General features: G+C 40.9%; 1 protein-coding gene across 6 annotated transcripts in view; it reads left to right on the plus strand.

Moving 5' to 3' along the window:
- The window catches only part of PRKCE (protein kinase C epsilon), a 498,954-nt gene that overhangs the window by 389,745 nt on the left and 91,123 nt on the right, over positions 1 to 18,086 (plus strand). The window lies entirely within an intron of this gene.

Consider the following 18,086-nt stretch of genomic DNA (forward strand, 5'->3'; position numbering starts at 1 on the left):
GGTATTTTGAAGCTACTTTAGAACGGTACTCTTGCTTTAACTGGGTTTTCAAGTGTTCTCTTAACAGTGCTGTCTCTGTCCAACTGAAATGCTCAAGGAATCACATTATCATATATGGGATCTAAATAAAATAAATTGCCTGATTATAACCAATACTTTGGTTTTTACACTGTCCCGAATCGGTGCATAGAACTCTCATTGACACCAATGGCAGTACTGTACAAAGACTGAGGGCAAATTATGACCCTTAATCTTCTCTGTATTGATTGAAATCAGATACTTTAAATCAGTCTGAATTCTTGGCTTTATTTCTGATACTCTAAACTAATAGGAACATACCAACATGTGAACGATTCAGTAACAAATTAGGTCCCAATCCTGCCATCAGACCTGCTCAGACACAACACCCAGTTCACTTCAGGGGGAATGCAAGGTTCTGCCTTGTGGATCAGATGGTAGGATGAGGGCCCTAATGGGCTTCATTGAATGGTGTGCTTTCCCGAACGTGATTTCATATTTCTTGCTGCATTGTAGAAAGTTCAGGGTTTTAACGAATCTTTACTTGTGGTTGGTGATGGAATTTGTACTATTTTTTTACATTTGATCTGTGCTTCTGCAGTGTATGCAGATGTCACAATTCATTGATATATGCAGTGGAAAAAAGCTTTGAAAGGCTCCTTAAGAGTTGAAGAACTTTAAACACCCAAGTTATTTGACCTCTGTGCATTCTTGCTCTTTCCTATCAAGTTTATTTTAAATGCTTTCACTCTCTAATGTTGGTTCTTGAATTGTAAATGAATAATTCTCATGGTGTTAAGTATGATTCATCTTTTATACACTTGAAATAAGGTAAATAAAAATCTCTTCTCCAAAATAACATGGAAATAAACGAGACTATTATATTTTGTATTATCAACCTCCATTAATATTAATACAACCAGAATTACATTCCTTAGCCTAGCACCCTGGGCACCCACTCGTATCCCCATAGGCATCGTTTTTTTAAAAGACCATTATCAGTCTTCAAAATATATTTCTTGCTGGATTAGTTCTCTTGCTCTTTAGGAAGCTTTCACCAACAAAAATACCTCTCCTCCTCCTGCAATTATGCTCACCCTGCACCTGTGGTTCCCCCAGCTTCTTCTTGTAGTGGTACTCAGAATACTTTGCTTGGATGCCCATGGTCACAGACATCAAATTAAAGGTCCAGAGGCTGCTACAAGTTGTACATCCCTGAGACTGGCCCTTTCTCACACAGAAAATTCCCTTAATTGTTTTGTTTTTCTGTTGTACTTATCAGACTGTCATCTGAGCCACCTCCATAAATGTTTTTGGATTTACCTTCATACACTCCTGTGAAAGAGGATCATCCCTATTTTACAGATGGGGAAACGAGGCTCAGACAGATGAAGTGATTTGCCCACAATCACCCAACTGAACCTTTCTGCACCACTAGGGGGGCCCTGCTTCCCAGTGGGGATTCAACCCTGGGTTAAGACAGTCAAGCATTCATGTATCACTGCTCATTCCTCTCACGGGTTCCCCTGCCTGGGGAGTAGTTTAAGTTATTGTTGGGGCACAGTAGGAGCTTCAGCAGCAGAGTCTTCTCAGGAGTTGTGCTGAATCAGTACATCCACCAGCCATGCCCCTTTATATGTAGCAAATATTGCCAAATCTTAGGCCTCCACTGGTTAACTATAGACAGCCATTTTGTGGCAAGCAGGCACAGGTACCTGACACCACCACAGTCCTCTTCTGCATGGACTTCCCATTGCAGAAGCCTTATACATTGGGTTATGCTAGCAGAAGCCAGGGTGATCCAGGGCTGAAATTAGCCCAATATTTCTTTAAGGTAAAAAAAAATGCAAATATGTTTTTTTTTTTTTAAATGCAAGCATTTATGTCAATTATTATGTAAGGACCATTTACCAAAATTCCCAGCCACAGACTTTATTTCTGAAGTTGATTTGTCCATCTGTTTGGTAGATCTATTTTGTTGTGATGTCATCGGATTGCTGAAAATTTTGTTGCAAAAGCAATACCAAAATCCTAATCTAAACTGGCTATTTCTACCTCCCGAATTCTCTTTTGAGCTTTGAGCCATATTGCACTTTCTAGGACAACATTCACACTAGCTTTAAATTTTTCTGAACTGGCTCATTCCATTGTCTCCTTAAATACCTTCCTAGGGTTTGAAAACACTACACCATTTAAGTTATGTCTATATGTGTCAAAATCAGATCTTACTGTATCCATGCACATGTACATTCCTTTGTCAGTTTATCTTAAAGAGAACACATTCTGCAAATTCCTATTGCATACATCTTTCTTTTTTTATGAGCATTCCAAAGTGGATAAGTAAACTACCAGACTATTCTGTAATCATCTTTGATGTTGCAATAGATGCTGTGTGTTGTAAAGTTTTATCCTTTAACTAGCAACATTACAAATCAAAGAAGCAAGCTTCGGGAGGGAGGGGGGAGGAACAGAAACACAGCGTGCTGAGGGGAGGAGGCGGGGAAGAGGCGGGACTGGGGCGGGGATTTGAGGTAGGAGTCCAGTAGAGGCAGGGAGGAGGCGGATTTGGGGCAGGGACTTTGGGGAAGGGGTTGGAATGGGGGAGGGGCGGGAAGGGGTGGGGCAGGAGTATGGACTGCTTTAGATGCTTTAGATAAGCTGAAGTTGGCATTTGCTGCATATTAAAGCCCTTTTTCCTGGTCCAGAATGATGGAATGTTATTGGCAGACTGGTGGCCAAACTAAACTACTGCTGAGCCACCGCATTATAGGCACATCCTGCCTCTGAAGAAAACAGATCTATTAAAAGCATGTGCACATCTACTCAAAATTGTCCACATGTTTTTGGATATGATTGAAGTTCCAACCTGAAGAAGAGCTCTGTGTAAGCTCGAAAGCTTGTCTCTTTCATGAACAGAAGTTGGTCCTCACCCACCTTTTGTCTCTGAAGTTCCAATGTGCATGTTCATAAAGAGGATTTGGGCCCATAAAACTTCAACCAATGTGTACCATTAGACTTGTTCAAAGTCAGGGATGCAAAAAGTCTGCATTCCCTTCTGCTCATACACTTTTGCACATTTGGACCTAGTTGTTCTGTTTATCGAATGGGAAAGAGAAATGTTCCATATGCCCCTAGCTAATGACAAGCTACTGCTAATGTTACAGTAATGCCATCACTTCATTTTGATATAATGATCAAGGATAAATTATTCATTACAGTTCACTTATGTAGCATGTTATATCTTTGAAGCCTGTTACAGATATTGGGCTTGATTCACCCAGCATGAGTGCACCCCAACTCAACTCAGGGCAGAGGTACAACACTGGTGGATAGTCCAAAAAGCACTTGCAACCTCCACTGTACTGGGAGCTGGGCATTGCTGTCTGGAGAAAGTTCATGGCTGGGGGTACACATTAGCACAGCCCCAGGGCAGCCTTTATTGCTGCTCCTTGTGAGCCCCAACCACAATTTGCAAATTCCTTCCCTGACCCAAAGCTCCTGGGGACAGCATCAGGGCAACCACTGATCAGCTTCTTTCGAGGATGAAATTTGCATCAGCAGTCATGGGTGACACCTTTTAATTTATCCTGTATGTGGTAGATAAGTATTATTATTTATCTTTTATTCTCAATTTTGCAGATGCAGATGGGTTAAGTGACTAGACCAGAGCTGCAGAGAGAGTCTGTATCCAAAGTGGAATTAGAATCTAGGTCCTGTACTGAGACCCGTAGGGACAACACCTCCCTCTCTCGGTGTCACTCTATACACTGGGTAAATGTACTGGCCGAGTGTATACTGAATGTGAGCTTTCATGCCTGTGTTAGTTGCTTTAAGATGAATGGGGGATTTATTGAAAGTGAACTTTTAATAATTGTGGGGTTTAATAAAAGTGTGGGTTTAGTAATTCATTTTCAGTTATTGATACTGATGTTCAATGCTGTTTTGCTCTTTGTAGCTTGGTCTGCTTTTTTAATCATGTCTGTTGTTTTGTCAAATGGGAATTTGTGAAAGCAGGAAATAAGATTTTATGGGTAAATTAATGCTGGGTGCAAGCAAATGCAACAAACAGAGCATATCAGAAAGAGCCCCCATTGGCTACTGCTCAGGTGAGGCAACAAAACAGGTACTTCTGGTAGGTACAGACAAAAGCTCTGAGGAAATACAGTTGTAGCCTTGAGAGGAGGGTTTGCACGCAGTCAAAACCCCACCCACAAGCTACTGGTCATACTAACGTTCATTTCTCTGTGATGAGACATTGTGATGTTGTCAGACTCCCACTAAGAATGCCAGTAAAAATCAGTAGAGTTCTTGGGAAATCTTCTGGTTTTAATTATTATCTCTGTCTTATTAAATGGCTTACCTTGGGCATGGGTTGTCCCTGAGTAAGAAAGGGCAGTGTAAAATGATGTGCAGTACGAGATTAGCTAGTGGTTGGCATTGTCTGGGGCCTCAGGGAGGAGGGTTTGTAAAGGGTTCCTGCTCCCTCTCCCCAAAAAGCCTGGCACAGTTGTGGCCTTTGCATTCTCTTTCCTGAACAGAAGGAATGTGCAAGGCTGTTGGTCCTGCTGGTCTAGGGCCCATTGCCCTCTCCTTACCATGTACCAACCAGCTAAGCTGGCTCCCCTTGGAGGGGAACTGACTGCATCCATTCAAAGGGAGGCACAGTGGCTGTTAGGGGAGGCGTATGCTGCCTGAAGCAGAGGGTCTCCTGCTGGGGCAGTGCACCTTCACACCTACCCCCGCCAAAGGCTGCGGCTTGAATTGACAATGATTGGGCAGCTGGCATGCAGTGAACACTGCTTTATATGCTGGTCATTATCTTTTCACTGTTTCTCCCATCTGTACTCCCCCACCTGTTTGTTGTATCCATTTGTTGTCTCTTGTATTAAACTTAGGTTGTAAGCTTCTCGGGGCACAGATTGTCTTTTGTACAGTGCTTAGTGCCGTGGGGTCCCAGTCGATGATTGGGGAGGTCTCTGTGTTCCTGCAATACAAATAATAAATAACTGTTAAAATCGAGTGTTGTTTGCAGTGTTGGAGAACTCCTCTGTGGAGCCCAAAAGCTTGTCTCTTTCACCAGCAGAAGGTGGTCCAATAATAGATATTACTTCACCCATTTTGTCTCTGTAATGATAAAATCCACACTTGAACCCTTTTCACTCAGATGTGTATTGTATGGGGGGCTGAACTTGCATTTGCGGAAATGAGATTCAGTGGGCATTTGAAAACAAGACGTTGCTTCATTGGTGTGCCTACCATTGTTAACCTTGCTGCTTCCCCTGAGAGCTGCAGTGAATCAATGCCCTAGACCAGGGGAAGCAAACAATAATTGTGTGAGGGTTTGGGTGGATGTGGAAGGATGAGATATTCCCAAACAAAATAGGACGGGGTGGGGGAGAAGGGACTTTCTAAACTTCCTCTGGAGCAATGTCGTATCTTATTTCTTTGCTGTCATATTTATTTTGTTTTGGCTCAGCTGCGATCCCACAGAAGAGAGCTTGATCGGTAAATACTGTAAAGTAATCCCCTGTTATTCTAAAGTTGTGGGGGCGATGTTTGTTTTTTATGTTAATTAAAACACAGAGAGATTCAATTGCCTAAACATTTACTGCATGTTAATTTCCCATTTCAAGGGAATTCATCTGGTCTAGTCAGAATTCTGATTGTACAGAAATGTAATAATTTTATATTACTCAGAACATTGAGTTCAAATAAATTGTTGAACATAAATTATTTCTGGCACCCAGGGCATAGTTTGTGAACTGATAGGACAGTATCTCTTGTAAATTTTCCATTCTGATGATCACAGTACAGTACAAAGTTTCTTGCTGTGCTGTCAAACTAGAACCAAGTGTTGTCACTGGCTGACCTCTGTTTATAAGTACGTGGGAACATTATTGAAACACTTCACATAGTAGAGAAGAGCTATTTCTCTGCTAGTGAATATCTTTACTTTGGCAAAGATCTCATTCAGTTAGCTCTTTTGAATGAAGCATAGGATTTCCCTCCCACCCACAAACTCTCTGAAAGTACAATTGAAGAACCAGCTCCTTTGCCACTTAGTCATGCAAGTAGATCTTACTGACATGAGTGGTCCTGTTGGAATCAGTGATCTACTCTAGTGAATAAAGGTTGCAGAATCAGATCTTAAAATAAGGACAGAGATTGAGTGCACTTCTTCTCTCCCTACCCCCGGCCCCACCGTGCTATATAAAATTGCTGAAATGCCGTACATTATGTGCCATTATGGTGGCATGGCCAAATAATAATCCTACAGTCTTCTGTTTGGTCAAGAGTGATTTTGGAATTCCCCCTATCAAGGCACTGAGAGTCAACTAGCCTAGATTAGGGCTTCTAGGTGCTAAACCAGGGGTGGGCAAACTTTTTGGCCCGAGGGTCACGTTGGGGTTGCAAAACTGGATGGAGGGCCAGGTAGGGAAGGCTGTGCCTCCCCAAACAGCCTTGCCCCCACCCCCATCCACCCCCACGCACTTCCTGCCCCCTGACTGCCCTCCTCAGAACCCCCGACCCATCCAACCCCCCCGCTCTTTGTCCCCTGACCACCGCTCCCGGGACACCCCACCCCTAACCACCCCCTGAGACCCCACCCCCCATCCAATACCCCCTGTTCCCCGTCCCCTGATCGCCCCCCTCCAGAACCTCCACCCCATTCAACCGCCCCATGCTCCCCGTCCCCTGACTGCCCCCTGCCCCTTATACTACCTCTCGGCCCCAGCCCACTTACCATTTACCATGCTGAGCAGAGCATGCAGAGCAGCATATCTGGCTGCTGCATTGGCCAGAGCCAGACACGCTGCTGCTCTGCAGGGGAGGGGGGACAGCAGGGGAGGGGCCGGGGGCTAGCTTCCCCGGCTGGGAGCTCAGGGGCCAGGCTGGATGTGGCCCGCGGGCCATAGTTTGTCCACCCTGTGCTAAAGTAATATAAATAAGATTAGAAGTAGGAAAGAACAAACAACATAAGAGTGGGTGTTCCACACAGGAGCACTGTAGCACAGGGCTATAAGTGCATGTTGATTAATGGATGGGGGGCAATGATTGCCCCATAGAAGGTGCAAGATTGGTAGCTTCAATGAATAGCAGCCCTGTGGTGATGAGTTGGTAGAAGCCTGAATGCTTCACTTAATGTTCTCTGAGCTTCCTTTGATGACTACTCTTGAGAAGGAAGGCAGGTAAAGGGAACAATTGTCCTGATTCCCCCTCTCCTTCAGAGGCACAGGGAACATAAAAAACAAATGTGGTGGACAGTGTTTCTGGAGCAGACAGCAGAAGAAATGAAGTTTATGACCAGTATGTGTGCACACTGGTACTAATGGGATTAATTCTCCAAGGTAGGTATGCAGCCTGGATGTGTATATTTTTATTTTTTTTAAGCACAGTTTTTTGTGAGTTATTAATTACTGCCTTCTTGGCAAGCAAATGAGCATTAGTGTCAGGCTTATGTTAACCAGATGAATAACTTATATACAGTACATTAAATTAACTGTGTGAACCAATTTTGAAATGTTGGTTTATGCACTTTTTTCTCCTTTACATGGCCTCTGTGATTGTCCCATGGGAAGTTGCTTACCCTTCCACCCAAGCCACAAACCCTTTCCAAGAAGTGACTCGGTGGAAGAGGAACAAACAGGAGAGAGATTAGTGGTTCCACCCTCTTCATTATCTTCCCTAAGTGGTTCTGTTTTAGCCTCTTATCCTTCTTCCCCTAGTAACACCAGGACCTTTCAGGATCTGGTGGGCAGAATGGTTGGATCTTTGAATACACCATTAGCATAAATTATTCAACATGCTGGAGTTAAGGGATAGGGAGAAGATTGTGATACCTGAAAATGGAAGGCTTCTAGATCCAGTTCAGGAGCTATGGAACCACCTGGAATCTGTTCCATCTATGTCTAGAAAGCTAGAATCTCTGTAAGATGGCCTGGCCTAGCAGAGAAGAGCACTAACCTGGAAGTCAAACAGGAGTTCTCTTCTAGTTCTGTCATTGACCTGCTGGGTCCAGTCATTCAAGTGCTAGCTTGAATGACTAAACCAGTATCACTGACTTTACATTCTTTTAAAACACACTAATTTATTGTGAAACACATTTCCTTTTTATTTGCCCTTCTGCAAACCTCATGTGCCCTCTAATCCAATGTATGGTAGTGCAGTTAAGTACAATGTAGTAATTTTACCCAGTTCCTTGTATGCAAAAGCACTTTTAATGTAGTATATAAATACAAAGTATCTGTAACTTACACAGACTGCAGGAAAAACTTCATGAAAGAGCTTTAACCTTTGTCAGCTATTTTGATTTATTATACAGGTGTTAATTCCAGATTCATGGTGTACAAAAATTTAAAATGCATGTTCCAGGGTATTACATTATTACTGATGTCATCTTTGGTGGAATAATTAAACCAGTCTCAGATAGCTGTCCAGGTAGAACTTAACATTCCATAACACTCCCTGGTTATGATAGACTGTAATTTCCAAAAGTCTCTGACCTAGTGCTGAGCATATACCGGCTCCCTCATTAGCTTACAGAATCACTTTTACACCAGCAGCATCTGGCTCATTGGAAAGCACTTTGGGTTACTTTAGGGAGATGAAAGACTGAATAAAACAAACTCTATTCTAATTCTAAAAACAACTTGATACATAACAGGAAGCCAATAGTAAAACCCCCAGGGCAAAAGTAATATACGAAGCCTGCTTTGTGCAAGTTAAAATTGGAGCACAAGCATCCTGCTCAAGTTAAAACCCTAGTCAGAAGCTTCATTTTATATTTCAGTCTAGGCCACAAACACAAGGCTAATCTAATATAGAGGTTATAAGAAGCTCTGTACAAGCTCTGAAAGCATTAGTTTGAAAACCTTACTTGCATCCATGATATAGCCTTTCTTGACCAGATCAGAGCTTGTTGTTTCCCATTACTTGGCTAGAGTATGAGGGTGAAGTTAGGTAACTGCTTTGGCAACACTTAGCCCTCAGCACTCCACAATCCACCTAAGCACATAGTGGGATTGTACAGGTATCACTCAGCACTACCAGTTGCTATTCCTGCCACAACCTCCTTGGACCACTACTGACTGGTTTCATAGTATGGGCTTAATATGGGCCAGGGCCAGTAATATAAAATGGGTGGATTGTGGGGGAGAAGGGAGCACGGCATTAATGCTGTTTTCCTTTCTGATTTCTAGGTAAAAGTTTGTATCCAATCAGGCCGGCCCACCACAAGCTATTTTTATTTCTGGTTTCACCCCTTCCCCCCCCCCCAGCAAGTGAATTTTAATAATGGTTTTCCTGGAACAGCCTGGAAACATAATCTGGGCTATTTAGACACGAACAACATTGTTCTGCCTACTCCCCTCAAATATCGCTCAATACACTTTGGAGGGGTCATCGCAAGGAATGAGGGGCCATCTTGGTCTGCATGTCTGTTCATTTACTACTGAGGCCATCAACAAAGATGGTGCTTATCCACTAGGCCTTGAGACCTTTCAATAATTTCAGTGAAGCTGCTTTCAAATGGTGATAATCATAGTAGTAATAATTTATGAATAACACCCTGCACTAATATATGGTAATATATGGTAATACTTTTCACCTCAGACTTCCAAAGGCTTCACAAGCTATAGAATCCTTTATTTTAAACAGAAATGCAGCCAATTATTGGAAGGAAAGTGGCAGCTGTTTAACAGCACACTGGAAAAAAGAGTAAACAGTTAGGTGGCAAAATTTGCAGATGATAGAAAACTTCTCAAAATAGTTAAGTCCCAAGCAGACTGCGAAGAGCTACAAAAGGATCTCACAAAACTGGGTGACTGGGCAACAAAATGGTAGATGAAATTCAATGTTGATAAATGCAAAGTGATGCACATTGGAAAACATAATCCCAACTATACATATAAAATGATGGGGTCTAAATTAGCTGTTACCACTCAAGAAAGAGATCTTGGAGTCATTGTGGATAGTTCTCTGAAAAAATCCACTCAGTGTGCAGCGGCAGCTCAAAAAGCAAACAGAAGGTTAGGAATCATTAACAAAGGGATCGATAATAAGACAGAAAATATCATATTGCCTCTATATAAATCCATGGTACGTCCACATCTTGAATACTACGTTCAGATGTGGTCACCCACCTCAAAAAAGATGTGTCAGAATTGGAAAAGGTACAGAAAAAAGCAACAAAAATGATTAGGGGTGTGGAACAGCTTCCATATCAGGAGATATTAATAAGACTGGGACTTTTTAGCTTGACTGGTGTGGAGAAAGTAAATAAGGAAGTGTTATTTACTCCTTCTCGTAACACAAGAACTAGGGGTCACCAAATGAAATTAATAGGCAGCAGGTTTAAAACAAACAAAAGGAAGTATTTTTTTCACACAACGCATAGTCAATCTGTGGAACTCCTTGCCAGAGGATGTTTTGAAAGCCAAGACTATAACAGGCTTCAAAAAAGAACTAGATAAGTTCATGGAGGATAGGTCCATCAATGGCTATTAGCCAGGATGGGCAGGGATGGTGTCCCTAGACTCTGTTTGCCAGAAGCTGGGAATGAGCGACAGGGAATGGATCACTTGATGATTATGTGTTCTGTTCATTCCCTTTGGGGCACCTGGCATTGGCCAATGTTGGAAGACAGGATACTGGGCTAGATGGACCTTTAGTCTGATCCAGTATAGCGGGTCTTATGTTCTCATACAACAGTTTAGGACAATAAGTGAAGAAGAATACTCTTATCTTTTCAAATGTCAGCTACAGCTGACCTGTTTGGGTTTCATATTTGGAAAGTATCTTGCTACCAACTGGGTCATCCAGTCCCCAAAGCGTTTGTAAAATGTTAGATAAAAATGCAATTGGGTAGTATTTTTATTTAGGATCTTATATGTCCTCCATCTTGATAGTGTCTAACCATCTCAGAAGTATAATGATATCTTCTTGCATTAGACCTGTATTGTGAGGAAGGATTATTATCCCCATTTTACAGATGGGGAACTGTGGCACAGAGAGAGTAAGTGACTCTCCCAAAGTCACAGACTCAGATCTCCCAACTTTCAGGCCATTGTCTAACCACAAGACCATCCTTCCTCTAGAAAGCAAAGGACTAAAGCTTATTAGAAACTGATCACCAGGAAGAGAGCAATGAAACTGAGTATTATGTGCATAAAAATGGTAGTTCCAACCAACCTGAAGGAAATTAAAGCAGTTGGATTATCAGAAATATTTTTGTTACATTTATTACCTCTTGTTTGTATAGATTTCCATTTGTACATTATAGCTACTGATAACACATCTGATTCAAACACTGAGAGTGAGAATAGATTTTATAAAATGCACACTGAAAATACCCCAGACTTACATTTCTTGAAATGTTTAAAATTGTTTGTGAGCTCTCACCATCTCCCATAATTTCTGGGCATTCATCCCAAGGAACATGAGACTACAGTGGAAGTCATTTCTGCTAGTCATTCACAGAAGCAATTTTTTAAACACCATGGAAAAATTATTCTTGTCTTAATTTTTTATTTAAAAAAGCCATAATTGGCCTTAAAATCGACACTGAAAAATAAGAAACGATAATCACTATAAACATAACCGCCTTTTTACATATCACAGTCTCTTTTTAAAGGATTATGTTTGAGTAAACTTGAAAGGGAATAAAATGAATTTGAGGTTTTATTTTTCTGTATTTCTCCATATCTCTTGTCTTGCATATACTTATTCATTTTGCAGATGACCCTTTCCAAGATTGGGGTTGGGGGAGATGTTTGAATGTAGGATTCTGGTTCATTTCCATCTCTGGTTCTTTAAGGCTCTCATTTAGTTTTGTGTACTAAGTCCAGTGTATCTGTGCAATTTCAATCAGAAGCAGGAAATGTTTATTCAAGTTCTAATGGGTGGGACAGTTGCTGCAGTTTTAGGTAATTTTAAACAAACTGTTTGAGCATCCTGTTTAAATAGAGTTAAGTAATCACAGTTTTGTGCTAGTTGGGAAAGAGTTTAATACACTCATGATTTGAATAAAATATCATCTTACACAGCATACCAAAGACATGATGTATTTATCTGGCTTCTTGTGTATTTTGACTTTTGTATTGATAACAAGCTTAGTATTGTTATAGCACAAAAACACTCTGTCATTTAACAGAAGATATAACTCATGTATGAGCTATTTTTGTGTGTTAAATTTACTCTTAATCAACACACATTCCTAATTTTTCTAGCGTGATTTTGAAATATTTTTCAGTAGTGTCTGGAAAAATCTGATTCAGGTGTAACTTTCTGATACTGTTTCTTAGAAAAGTCTACTGAGACCATGAACTTAGTTTAAGGACTTAGTGAGAATCAGGAAAAAATTATTCACACCCATTTGTATGAGAAACATAAAAGAAGGAAAAAATGGTACTTGGAGAATGCTGATAAGTCTTATCAACTGAGAATTCTATTTGAGAAGTATATGTTTGATACCTTTCCTGATTTCTGTGCTTTGAACAGTTGCAGGATAGATCCTAGAGTCTAGGGCTTTTAGTGAGAAGATTGCTTACCTGGCATATAGCACGGATACACGTCTTGGATATGAAACTGGAAAACAGATTGGATAATTTATTTCTGCTTTGTGATATTTCAGTTAATTTGCCTGTGTTCAACTCCATGTGGGGTCACACAGCTCCTAAGGTCACTTGGGGAAAGGTTTGTATTCTTGAGCTTGCCAGCAATAATTGTACTTATCTTTGTGATCTACAAATACATTTTCATTACAGTGTGCTCTCATAAAATGTTAAGTGAAAAACAAACAAAGCGTAGGGTGAATTAAGGGCTGATATAATGATAATAAATTCTTAAAAGTGGTAGGCAGTGATCATTTCTCAGTTGTAAACAGTACATCAAAAGCTGTTATTCCCAGTCTCAACTTTTGTTTGGGATTTACATGGAAGTCTGATCCCCAATGATGGTATCTTTCCACATTTAAACAACTAATAGGTTATAGAGAATCACGTATCAACACAAAACTAATTGGCAAGAATATCTAGGAGGAGGTTCTTGGTCATCAATCACACCTCTTCAAAGATGACCTAGGATGGCCCAGTTATGTCCTCAAAGATTATTGCTACAGCTCTACCCCAATATAACGCTGTCCTCGGGAGCCAAAATTTTTTTACCGCGTGATAGGTGATCTGCCGGAGTGCGCAGCCCTGTCCCCAGGGATCACTGCTTTACCGCATTATATCCAAATTCATGTTATATCGGGTTGTGTTATGTCGGGGTAGAGGTGTATTTATTTCTGGAGGCGACCACAGTTTTCGCAACAGAAAAGAAGGCATGGTCTACGCCTCAAAGAACTTAGTCTAAAGAGAGACAGACAGAGAGAGCAGAAAGAACGAGAGTAGTATATATACTGCTAGGCTAACAGAAATGTCAAAAACTAATGTGGGGGTCTATATCTGTAGAGAGGAGGCGGTGATAGGAATCAAGACAGGAGATAATGAGGGCTTGGATGCAAGCTTTTGCTGTGGAGATAGAAAATAAAGGATGGATCTTAGAAATATTGAGGAGGGTGAAGAGGCAGGATTTGGGCACAGCTTAAATGAGTAGGATAAGAGAGGCTGAATCAAATATAGCCTCAGTTGACAGGCTTTAGTGGGTGAGAGGAAGGTTGTGGTGCTTAGGGTGACAAAGAAAGAGGATAATTGAGAGGGAAGTTAAGGAGTTTGGTTTTGCCCATGTTAAGGTGAAGGTGACAGTGAGACAACCAGGAGGCTATATCGGTGAGGTAGACCAAGATGAGGGGTTGGGACAAATCAGGACAGGCAGATTTGCAAGTTATCACAAGAGATATAGTTGAAACCAAAGACAGGAAAGGTTATAGTACCATGGAAATTCAGATTAAAGTTGAAAGCTTTTGTTATTGTCTTCCAAATCCTCTTTGCCCTGAAACACTGTTACCCACGGTCTCTGTTTTAGATTGTTTTCATTTATTATTTTAAGTGTTTTCATTCCACCATAACTTCTTAGAATTCAAGGGAGAGAAGGTTAGACTAAGGGAGAAACAAAAACCCTTTAAAAAATCTTTACTTCAGAAAACATATTTGCTTATTTTATAGTCCTTGGCTTTTTTGGGTTTTGCATAACAGATGCCAAGAGGGGATTAATCTATAATGGCTTGTTTGTGATCTATCCTTTTATTTTAGTTTATGTAATTAAGGAGTTCCCAGACTGCTTCACATTTTTTTTGTTCATCAAAACATACTTCTCAAATGTTATGGATATGGAATCCAAAAAATAATCCAAACCAGTTTGATTAATAAGACCATATCTAATACTTAGCTGCTCTAGGTACTTGGTTGTCAATACTGTACAATACTGTGTTCTGTCCACTTTGTACCCTCCTCATTTTAATTAATCTAATGAATGACACATCTAATGAATGACATGTTCTCAGGTGTGCCTCAGTTTCTGTACAGGGAAGTGTACGATGAGGGCGAAATCCTGGTTGTATTTAAGTCCATCGGAATTTTGCCATTATCTTCAATAGGCCCAGAATCTCATCCTGAGTGTGTGTGTGTAATGGGAGAAAAATAGGAGACAAAAAAAGAATACTTACGTTCTTAGGATTAGGATCCCAAATTGTGGGTGCAAATGGTTTTAATGGAAGTATATAGCAATACATTTTTTTCTCAGATGGTACTGTAGTGATGGGAACCAGAAAAATACCTAGGTAAATAGATTTCTCAAACAGAGTTTGATACAGATGCCAACACATGTGCTCCTATTTTAGTCTCTATTTATGCCCGTTCTAGATTGAGCAGGTCCTTTCTCTAGAGCATAGGAAAGGAAAAGTCACACAATGGGTTTAGAAAAGCAGGGTGTCATAAAAATACAAGAATCCTCTTTTCTCCAGGAAGATGCTCTCTGTGCCAGTGCTGCAGTATTGACAAGATATGTCTTATTACAATTGATTATACAAATTGATATTATTCTAAAATAAAAAATCCTCACCTGAATTTTTGACATAAGGAAAATATGATTTTCAAGGACACTTCTGGCTGCCAATTCCAATAAAACTGGCTGTAATACACAGCTGGGAAAACTAGGAAGGCTGTTTGAAATGTAAATGTATGTAGTAGGAGAGTGTAACCTACAGGAGCGTTTTGTAAGCACTTAATGCCATGTCAAACAAATATCACTGTAGGATAAATTTATCCACAATGCTGTTAAACCAGCAAATCCAAGACCCAATCTGTACACTTGCCTGGAGAGATGAGCAATCTGTTTGTAGGGCATAACATTGATCAATACACATGGTGTCTGATACCCTTTCACATAAACGAAAAAGTACATTTGAGTGTGTATAATATAATCCAGGTCAGGTTGCCTTCCATTTGAAAATATGAAGGGAGATGTGTGACTTAGTACCTTGCCATTGCTGAGGCCAGAGTTGTTGCCGAATCCCCTGTGTTCAACTGAGCACAAGACATCTGGCTCCACAATCCAGATTAAATTCCAGATTGGTCAAATCAGGAAAACCCTGTAAAGGATCCTAAACCAAAACCAAAGAAATCACATTTTGACCTCAACAGTATGTGATGCTTAGAATTGCCACAGATAGGTGTTTGAGGACTCCAAGCAGAATATGGGCTCTATTTGGACCAAACATGGAAGTACTATGACTGCACCTACAGAAGCAATTAATTGGGTAGTGCTGTTGAAATGATTCCCTGTGCACCCTACTGGAATTACAGAGTTCATCTCTGTGTAGATCAAAGTGCATGGATTTGAATCTGTACGACCTATTGATTAGGCAAAGAAATCCAAACACTGGACTGAAAGTAGTTTGGGAACAGTACCTATGATTAAGGATCTCATCCAAGCTCATCTTAAGTAACATACAGAAACTATTAATAGGTCTGTGTAGCAAGGAGGGTTCTGCTGAGATTTCTTCATAAGATTTGTTGGGCATCCTCTCTGCTCAAATCAGAGTCAAGAAAGTTGAGCATTTTTGAAAATAGACTGGGATTACAAAACTTCTAGTGTGTACTTCTGTTCATATAAGGTAAGAGTATCCAAAGGTCATTAAATTTTAGCCTGCAATAAAACCAAGGTCAAGGGGGCAGTATAGGCAGCTTAGGAAATAAATATACAGTCGCCACTCTCTGTCTCCAGCAGTATCTCCCCACTGAAGAAAGAAACCATAAGCACTGTAATTACGTGTCTTCAACTGCTTCCCTTATCTTCATCCCACAAGGAAATTACTCCAGAGTTCCTTCACTCACAGTACGAGTAGTGTGGAATAGGCGACTCGGCAGTCTCATGACACAGAAAGGCTGTTCCTGCGAGATTCTCTATAGCATAACAAGGACAATTGACAGCATTTTGTGCATTTGATGTCTGAGTCCTTTTGTTCTTATGGTGTAGACACATCCAATGGGTTGCATTTTTGGGAATCAGCCAGCATGTCATAGTTGGGTAGAAATGCTGACCCCTTTCTCCCACTGCCTGATCATCTTGCTGCGCAGTCATGCCCAGATTCTACCAACTTTGCAGAACATAAAATGCTACAGTGAAAAGCCACCTGAATGACATATACTGTGACCTCTCATCCCTATCATATTTGTAATGTTTTCCCATGCCCTCTCCAAATGGGAAGGTGTAACACACAGTAATGCTGGAAATTGGTTGTGTGCCTCTCCCATGCTGATCTTCAGAGGCATTCTGCCTGCAGAGCATACAGGCATGCACTACTCTTGGAATAAAGGTTGGGAATGTGCTGAAAACAGGTGCTTGCATCTCCTCTTTGGAGGTATAGTGTATTCTTGCCCACATCTCTGCAATCCCTCAGTTGGCAGTGTTGCTAAGTCTTGTGATTTTTATCATGAATCTTACAATATTTGTTGCTTTTTTTAATGCTCCAGTTTCTGGAGTCATGGGATTATGTGAGAATCTCATCTTTTTTTCTTTTCTTTTCTTTTTCTTTCTTTCTCTTTTTTTTTGGGGGGGGGGGGTCATTTTAAAGCAAGGTTCTATTCTTCTTGGTTGCAGAAAAAAGTTGAAAAATGTGACCTGAGGATCAAAATAACCTCACATTTATTATTTTGTTTGGCACAAATATAATGAGGATTTAAATCTAATGATTTTTGAGACTGTCTCATGATTTTTGAACATTTAGGATTGGCAATAGTGAGTCAGTCTGGAAGGCGGCAAGACTATAGCCTATACCATTCCCTTTGGAGCGTCTGTTACTTCTAGCAGCAGTAATGCTATTGTTGCCCCAGTCTTTCCTCTCAAGAAAGGACTATGATGGTGCCTGTCTGGTACCAGTCATTGTCAGGTCTGGTCTATGCTTAATATTTAGATCATCTACCTGTATCACTCAGGGCTGTGAAAAATGTCATGCCCTGTGTGACATAGTTAGGTTGATGTAACCCCCAGTATAGTCATGCCTAGGTTGATGGAAGAATTTTTCCATCGACCTAGCTACTGCCTGTCAGAGAGGTGGATTAACTACAGCAATGGAAAACCCCCTCAACTGATCTACGACGTCTCTACACTACAGTGCTACAGTGGCACAGATGCAGCACTATAGCTGTGCCACGGTAGCAGCTGTAGTGTAGATATGTCCTCAGAGACAGGATGCTGGATTGGATGGATCTCGGAAATGATCCAGTGTGGCAATTCCTATGTTCTGATGTGTACAGTTGAGGTACTTGCATTTTCTTCCTCTACATCCTCCACCTGTGACCTTTACTGGGCTAAGCAAATGTTTCAAGCCCCCTTCAGGAAAGCATCCACATTCAGGACAGCACTTAAGCACATGCTTAATTTAAGTCAGTGGTGTTTAAGTGCTTTACTGAATATCGCAAAAGGCGAAAGCGTAAGGGGGGTAGGGCTAATGATATAGTTAGGCAAAATTCTAAGGATGGGCAAGAAACCTTTAGAGAAAATGGGACAGAGATGATAAAAATGTGTATACCATATTCTTTGCCTATGCTTGATCTGCATTGTCTGTTTGTTATAAGCTCTTTGGGTTGGGGACCTTTAAAATGCCTCATTCACATTTGGTTTCTCAG

The sequence above is a fragment of the Chrysemys picta genome, chromosome 3 (genome assembly GCF_011386835.1).
Source record: "Chrysemys picta bellii isolate R12L10 chromosome 3, ASM1138683v2, whole genome shotgun sequence".
Classification (NCBI taxonomy): Eukaryota; Metazoa; Chordata; order Testudines; family Emydidae; genus Chrysemys; species Chrysemys picta.